The 8097-nt window shown below is 35.8% G+C and overlaps 1 long non-coding RNA gene across 1 annotated transcript in view; it reads left to right on the forward strand.

The window, feature by feature from the left end:
* Positions 1–7589, forward strand: part of LOC118444643 (uncharacterized) — a 131812-nt gene extending 124223 nt beyond the window's left edge. The window contains exons 4-5 of the long non-coding RNA XR_014983008.1: positions 4647–4848; positions 6002–7589. This is a non-coding gene — a long non-coding RNA (uncharacterized LOC118444643). The remainder of the gene's footprint in view (positions 1–4646; positions 4849–6001) is intronic.
* Positions 7590–8097: the final 508 nt, after the last annotated feature.

The following is an 8097-nucleotide window of genomic DNA, read 5'->3' on the forward strand; positions in this document are numbered from 1 at the left end:
TTTACACGACAAACGCTACGCAAGTCTGGAACTCGATCGGAATCGATTGCTGGAGTTAAATGGAAGAGATAGATCGTTAGAAGAATTCTTACTTTTTTTCTTATTATTTATTTTCTTCTTTTTTTTTTTTTTTTTTTTTTTATTGCTAATCTCTCGTAATGATACTCTCTCTTTTTCTTTTCTTTTTCTGTTTGTTCATTTTCCTCCCTCTCATAATAAAAGAACTCATTGAATACTACTTACCTACTAGATCAGATCTTATTTTTTTTTATCATCAGATATCCAATTCAATAAATAATCGTCGAGTCGTTCGTGTACGACGTTTATTCGTTTCATGATTCGACGTAATGATATCGACGATGTAAATGATCAATGAAATTAATGAAAGTTGAAAAAAAAAGTCCGATGGTTGATTCGTGTCAACAGTTCGAAGTTTCGTGACTAATATTAGAATTATTTATCTAAGAATAGATCATAATGAAATCAATGATTAAATTATATATCAACGTGTCAAATAGATTTGATGATATCGATAGGGCAAAGGGGCAAGGTGGAGATGTATCGTAAAGATATCTATATCTATACCGATTGATAAAATCTTTAAAGTGATATAAGTTAACATACGGTAAATTCAATACCTACACATGTATATACATAGATATCGAGTGAATGAATTCATTGCTTATGGTGATAGAGGCTCGTGCGCATATTCACACATTCGTTTGATTTCAGCAAATAGATACTCAAGCGGAAGCAAGGCATGTATTATAGTATTCGGTCTTGCTGAGTTCTTTACGACTGCGACCTTAACTCCTTTGGAATTTTACGGCGACCTTCAGCGATGAACAGATATTCCTCACCATTCCTATTTCTATTCTCTTCTTTTCTCTCTTTTCTTCTCTTCTCTTTTCTTTTACGTTATACTATAGAAAATTATAAATAACTCCGTCAAATATTATTATCTCGTATTTAAGTTTCTTATTTCATTTCGTATCATTGGAAAATTCAATAGGGAAAAAGTCTAAAGATTTTCCTCGTATAAAATCTCAAACGATTATGGTCCTTTTCCTCCCCACCATTCCCCTTTGCCAGACAGTCTTACGTTTTAGATTAGATCTAACGATTTTAATTTTTACCGTCGTATTATAATGACCGTATATTGTTAACACTTCGGCAAAATTCAATACATTTTGATTTTTCCTATACGATGATTTTTCCCTAACCGCGCATTGTGCAAAACGCAACTGGACATATGCTATGTACGAAACATATGCTTTTGTAGAAACGTGTTCATGTCTGTTATTCATAGTACTATATATATATATATATATATATATATATATATGTGTGTGTATGTATATATAGACATAGGTATAATGTTAATGCATTCAGGGATTCGTAGAATACGAGATCTCGATTTCTCTTGATAAAGTTATTTCTACGGCGTGTTAAAGAGATATCCAAGAGATATGCCACCTATCGATGCTTTACGTTCTGGCATTATATTCGAGCATATGCTTGTGTCTTTCTCACTAACGCAAGAAGAAGTTAGAAGATTCAACTGGATTTACCCTGTGAACTCTTGATCCCATAGGAGCTTTCGTGTTCCACGATCGATAAGATAGATTAAGGATAAACCATACGACTATTTCGAAGGCGGTGTTAACGATCGAACGGCTTTATTTATTCTCTAACATAGATCGTAAATCGATCGATTGGAGAAATCCACGAGAGACGGTTCAACTTCGACGTGACGTTTTATTGATTTACGAAATTCATCGTTAACTTTGATGACTCTGAAAAAGGATTTGTAATGATTATTTATATATACGTGCATACATATACACATATATATATGTGTGTGTGTGTGTGTATATATATATAAAAATAGGGAAAACGTTTCACAAACTTTGTCAATCGAACGATTTTGATGAAAGAAATAGAAAAATATTACATACATTTTGTTTTGGATCATTCGCATGATTATCCTTCGGTCAGGATAAATTCTTGCTCGCTTTCAAGGATTTTAGTTGCCTCGATGAGCATACACGTTCCGCCATTCTCTTCGACATTATAACATAGGTAATACGTATGTACGTTTATATATATATATGTATGTATGTATGTATGTATGTATGTATGCTCGGATGTTGCATCGTTATTATTACCAGCACGGTTACAGCTTGTACCGTTCGCGAATGATAATGATCATTCGAGTATCTTCTCTTTCTCTCTCTCTCTCTCCCTCTCTCTCTCTCTCTCTCTCTCTCTCTATCTCTATCTATCTATCTATCTTTTTATCTCTATCTATACATCTATCTTTTCCTCTCGTTGATACATTTACTCGAGCATGTCAATCAATGTATCTCGAAACTCTCGGGAGAAATATTAGCGATATAATAACGGTGTAATTTAAGTGGGATTTATCGATTAGGAAAATTCGTCCATTGAAATGTTAGCAAGTTCTAATGTGATCGTTTGAAAAATGATCTTTGCGTTATATAATTTGAACGTTGAAAGAAGAAGAAGAAGAAGACGAAAAAAAGAAGAAAGAAAGAAAAGAAGAAAAGAGAAACGAAGGAAAAATGGAAAAGAAAAAAAATATCAAGTAGCAGACATTATGGATGAGTCAGAGAAAAACGGTAGTTAAAAAGGGAGGAATAAATAGTATGGAAAGATCGATCGATCGATCGATCGATCGATAGAGTGGAATGGAAAAGGTTAGTCGCAAATCTACGTTTATCAGGTAACTCTTGTAAACGGCGATAGCATAGCTATTGCTCGTAAGAGGAGACGACAATGAACGCGGACAGTAGTAGTAACGGACGAGCTACTGTAGATCCCAAAGAAGAATAAGAATAAGAAGACGCGAAGAAGAGGAGAACGAGAAGGAGTAGGAGGTAGATGAGGGAGGAGGAGGTGATGGTAAAGAAGGAGACGAAGAAGATGGTGGAGTAAAAGAATAAGAAGGAAGAGGAGAAGGAGAATCTCGAAAGGCTGCACGTCGTTCTACCCTCCGACAAACTGTGTCGTCCCATCGGGTCTCGTTATTACGAGCGAATGGCTCGACCGCACGCACATAGCCAGGCCGGAAGGCAAAAAGTCGTTTTCGCGTAAAACGATCGCCGTTGGCCGGGCTTTCCGTCGTAAAATAGCGCCCACACGCGTTCAGAGACTGCTGGACCCAGCATCCAAGAGCAGCTTCCTTCCTTCCTTCCTTCCTTCCTTCCTTCCTTCCTTCCTTCCTTCCTTCCTTCCTTTCTACCTTCCTTTCTATCTTTCTATCTTCCTTTCTTTCCTTTCCTTTCCTTTCCTTCCTTTCTTCGTATCGGCAACAACGTGAGAATGTCCACGGGACCGTAAAAGTTACGCTCGTGAATTTTACGTCCAACGTGTCTTGTCCCCGATCACGAAAGGTCGCAGAAAAACCGCAGAATATGGTTGTACCTACAATGTGTACGTACAACCAAGCGAGACGATTCGCAGCAAGCTACTCGAACTTATGTATCTACCTATCTAACCTACCTACCTACCTACGTATCTATCTATCTATATACCTACCTAAAGTATCGCTATCTCAGCTACCTTTTCTTTTTTATTTCTTTCTTTATTTGTTTTTTTTTTTTTTTTTTTTTTTTTTCTTTTTATTTCCCTAGAAACGTTTAGGACTAAACGACGTTTCGGAAAGATTCTAAATGTCGTTTACTCGAAGAATAATTACCCTACTGATTTTAGCTCTGATCTTTTACTATTCTCTCTCTCTCTCTCTCTCTCTCTCTTCCTTCTTTTTCCTTGTCTTTTTGTTTCTCTTCTTCTTCTTCTACGTTCGGTCCACACATCAAGGTAATTAAATCTTTTAAATGACATTCCGATAAAATGTATAAGTTCTTCGTTAAAATACTCTACCTATCTACCTACCTAGCTACCTACCAGTTGTAGATACTATACTATAAGGTATATAACGTAACTGTGCAGCTCAAGAATTGCATAGTCGTAAATTTTACTTTCGATGCCGTTCGTCCGTACGCTGGAAGGACCGGGATAACCGCAGAATGCATATATTATTTAATGATATTCATAGATTTCTTTAACTTTGATGTTATACGCTACTATGCATAGTACTACATATAAATATATACGTACGTTGTATTTATTAAAAACTTATGAAAATTCGTGCGAGAAATATTTTTTTTTCATTTAGTTTTCAATAACGATAATTTAATATTATTATCATTGGAACGAGTCTAACCTACCTACATAACGTGAAAATACGAATGAACATTTTCTATTATGTTGACGTTTAACGAAGAGACAATGTAGATTTCTAAAACCATTAAGTTAAGCTCGCTTTCTCTGACGGTGTCTTTTCAAAAGGATTATTATAATGATATTCATAGTTTTCTATTACGACCGAACGACAAAACGTAGTTATTCCAAACGCACAATACTCTCCTTCTTCTTATTATTATTTCTTTCCGAATCGTGCGGAAATGAAAGGATTCTCCGAATCGTACGGGACTGAAAGGAAAGAAAGAAAAAGAGAAAGAAAAAAGAATTTTCAATTTTAGAAATAAAGAGGATATATATATATATATATATATAAACAAAGAAAAAAGAAACTATCCTTTTGTTCTCATTTTAATTAGGAAAAGAAAAGGTGCAGCGATTGGTCGAGAGGAGGAGGAGCAGGAAGAGGAGGTGGAGGAGAGAAGAAAAAAAGAAGGGAAGATGGGTTCGTTGATTAACAATGTAATCGTTAAGGAGATAATTCCTAAGTGGCGATCGTGTCAATGCCCATTTAAAGTCGCACACAAACTCTTCGATACGTCGAGTCTACGTTAGCTCCCGGTAAGTCGATGTAACAATCTCTTTGCTTTTTTTTTCGTGCAAAAAAGAGAGGGATAGAGGGAAAGAGAGAAAAAGAGAAGAAAGAGAGAGAGAGAGAGAGATGAGAACAAGCGAACGTGCAATTATAGTCTTCGGAAAGAAGATCCTCGTGCAAAGTTTTTCAATTTAATCGATCGGTCAATTGTTCGTTTCGTTCACTCGAAAAGATCGATACGTTCTTCTCTAACGTTCTTTGTAAGCGGCGAATAGAGCGAAATAGAGAGAAAAAAAGAATGAGAGAGAGGAAGAAGGAGGTAGAAAAAAAAGAGAGAGAGAGAGAAGTAGTCCTTCGCGGATTGTTTATATCGGCTGGAATTTCAGCTCGATAAATTCGACTTTTTTATCGACTTTTTTATGCTCGTACGAATATAGTACCGCCCATTCAGCCGCCTCTATTGCTGGCTCTCGTCGTGAGCCTTTTACAAGGAGGTCGGTCCATTCAAGAGTCAACCTCACTGAATTATACCGCCGTATGGATTCGCACGGGGCACCCAACAACGATTCCCCACGTACGTAACCACGAATTCGCGCTTCGTGTTTCTTTCGTATTTTCCCGATCGAGAATCGATCTCGATTCGACAAAGAAATTCACGAAGAACTTATTATTCGTTTTATTAAGATTTTCTGTTCTTTTTTTTTTTCTTTTTTTAACAATAATATTAATATCGAATCGAAAATATACAATATATCGATTGAGATAGCTCTCTCTAACATACATACGTACGATATTTTTGTCATTTTGTTTGTTTGTTTTCTTTTCTTTTTTCTTTCTTTTTTTTTTTTTAAATCATCCCTATAATTATCCTTCTTCCATCGTTCCATATATATATATATATATATATATTATTGCTTTGAAAATCTAGAAGTGGTTTAATCGTATAAAAATCCAATAATCAAATTTAATAGCTTGCCACCTGGATGAGATATAGGAGGACATAAGGAGGGAGGTAGAGTGGGTGGGACGGTGACGACAGAAGTCAGGGAACAATGTGCATCGGGAAAGTGGATTTTTATGCGTTTCTTTCTTTCTTTTCTCTCTCTCTTTTTTTTCTTTCTTTTATTTTGTTTTTTTATATCCTTCGCAACTCATATCACATTATATTTTTCTTGTAAGCGTTTAAAAGGTACGAGCACGATTTATACTCGGCCAAAGTGAATCTTCTTTAACGGGAAGGAAAGAAAGTTCCAACGGTTGGTCGCAGCTGTGTCAATAACAACGCTTATTACCATGAGCTTTCGGTACGCATAACATTTCTCTTTGGCTAGGTGTGCGCCGACTTTGCGATCAAGTACCGTGAGTAGTAGTAATAGTAATAGTAATAGTAATAGTAATAGTAGTAGTAGCAGTAGTAGTAGTAGTAGTAGTGAATTATTTATCTCCCTTTTTTTCTTTCTTTTTTTCTTTTTTTTTTAATTTACTTATCACCCTTCTTCCTCTCTTTTCGTTCTCCTTGCTCGCGTCTTTTCTCTTCGTTGTTTTTTTTCTTTCATAAATATTTTCTTGGTAATCTCTTTTTTTCAATACTTTTGCCTTTTAATTTTTTTTTTTTATTTTCCTTCATCTTACTGTCCGAATAAAGAGAAAGAAGAAGAAGAAGAAGAAGAAGAAGAAGAAGAAAGAGAAGAAGAAGAAGAGATCGAGGAAAGCATCGTGAACTCGCGAACGCGCCTTCGATCGAGATAAGGTCGTTCGTGTTGGTAGATAAGATCTTCGGCAGTACCAATTTGCGAAACTCTGAGTTTCCTTTTATCTATCCGTCTCTCTCTCTCTCTCTCTCTCTCTCATTCTCTCTTTTTCTCTTTCTCTCTTTCTCTTTTTCTCTCTTTCTCTCCTGAAAGATTTTCACGATGCATGGAAATAATGCTTTACGCCTCGGAGATCCATCGATGGAATCTTCGTAGCATCTTCAATGATTTTTCTCGATCTATTCGCTCTGGCTATCGATCTTATCTCTTTTTCTCTCTCTCTCTCTCTCTCTCTCCCTCTCTCTGTCTGTCTCTCTCTTCCTCTTGACTAGAACCGATGCGCCCGGCGTGATATACTCATTCCAATAATTTATAGTCGCGTTAACCATAATGGGCACGACCGTGCTATCCATCGGCTGGAAATGACAAGTACATCGAAGAGTCAAGCAACATATATTCTTTTTCCGTCTCTCCTTTGCCATTCTTTTTCCTTTTTTCTTTTTATATCTTTTTTTATTTTTTCTTTTTTCTCTCTTCTTACTTGTTTGCCAGAGATACAGAAATAGAAGTAGAAGTATAAGTAAAAAAAAGCGTCGTAGGTTGGTATGGCACGTAGCGTAGATTTTATCCTCGTGTTGAAAAGAGAGAGAGAGAGAGAGAGAGAGAGAGAGAGAAAGATAGAAATAGAAGGAGACTCTTCGGCAACGATTACCGATGACTTACGTATGCAGGCAATCTCGTCGCGTTTGCGCAATTATTGGAACACCTCATGTCCGTAATAAATGGCTGAATATGCCCTGAAAGGTGTTAGTTCAAGATCATCCAGTGATACAAGAGATGCTTCTTCGCGCTTCTGCGCGAGCCATCGTCGCGTTATGTGTTTCGTCACCGCCTTTGAAGAGCCTCCTTCCTTCCACCCCTCCTTCACCCATTCCACTCATCATCTTGTTACGTTTCTAACAACCTGCATCTTTATATAATACTATATATATATATATATATGTATATATTTTTAATCCCTCTTTGGATTAAAAATCAAGGCAACTTTTTAAACTTAAAAAGATTAGAGAATTTATTTTATTAAATACAGATAATATATGAAAATAATATCGATTTAATATTAATATTTTTTGTCGTATAAAATTTAATAAAATACATCCTGTTTGTATCTCTGATTATTAATAACTTCGTATTATCAGATGTTTTTTCAGATGGTGAAAGTATTAAGATGATGATAGTGTTAAGAAAGGTAAGAATATATTAATTGGATGAATGAAAAATCTTGGAATTCGTAAATAGCATTAATCGTCCAATTTTTTAATATACTTTGTTAGGCAAGGAAAATAACAGCAAACCTGGATATATCTATATATATAATATATATACACATACAAATTTATATATATATATATATATCGTAATTGATCGTAGGCACAAAGGCTTCTATTTCTTCTCGTTCGTCGTTCTCGGTCCCAGTAGTTGCGCCTTAGAGGGAAGATGAGCGCAAGGTCGTGCGGTGCTCGC

Source organism: Vespa mandarinia, chromosome 15, assembly GCF_050613455.1.
Source record: "Vespa mandarinia isolate Hongniang chromosome 15, ASM5061345v1, whole genome shotgun sequence".
Lineage (NCBI taxonomy): Eukaryota > Metazoa > Arthropoda > Insecta > Hymenoptera > Vespidae > Vespa > Vespa mandarinia.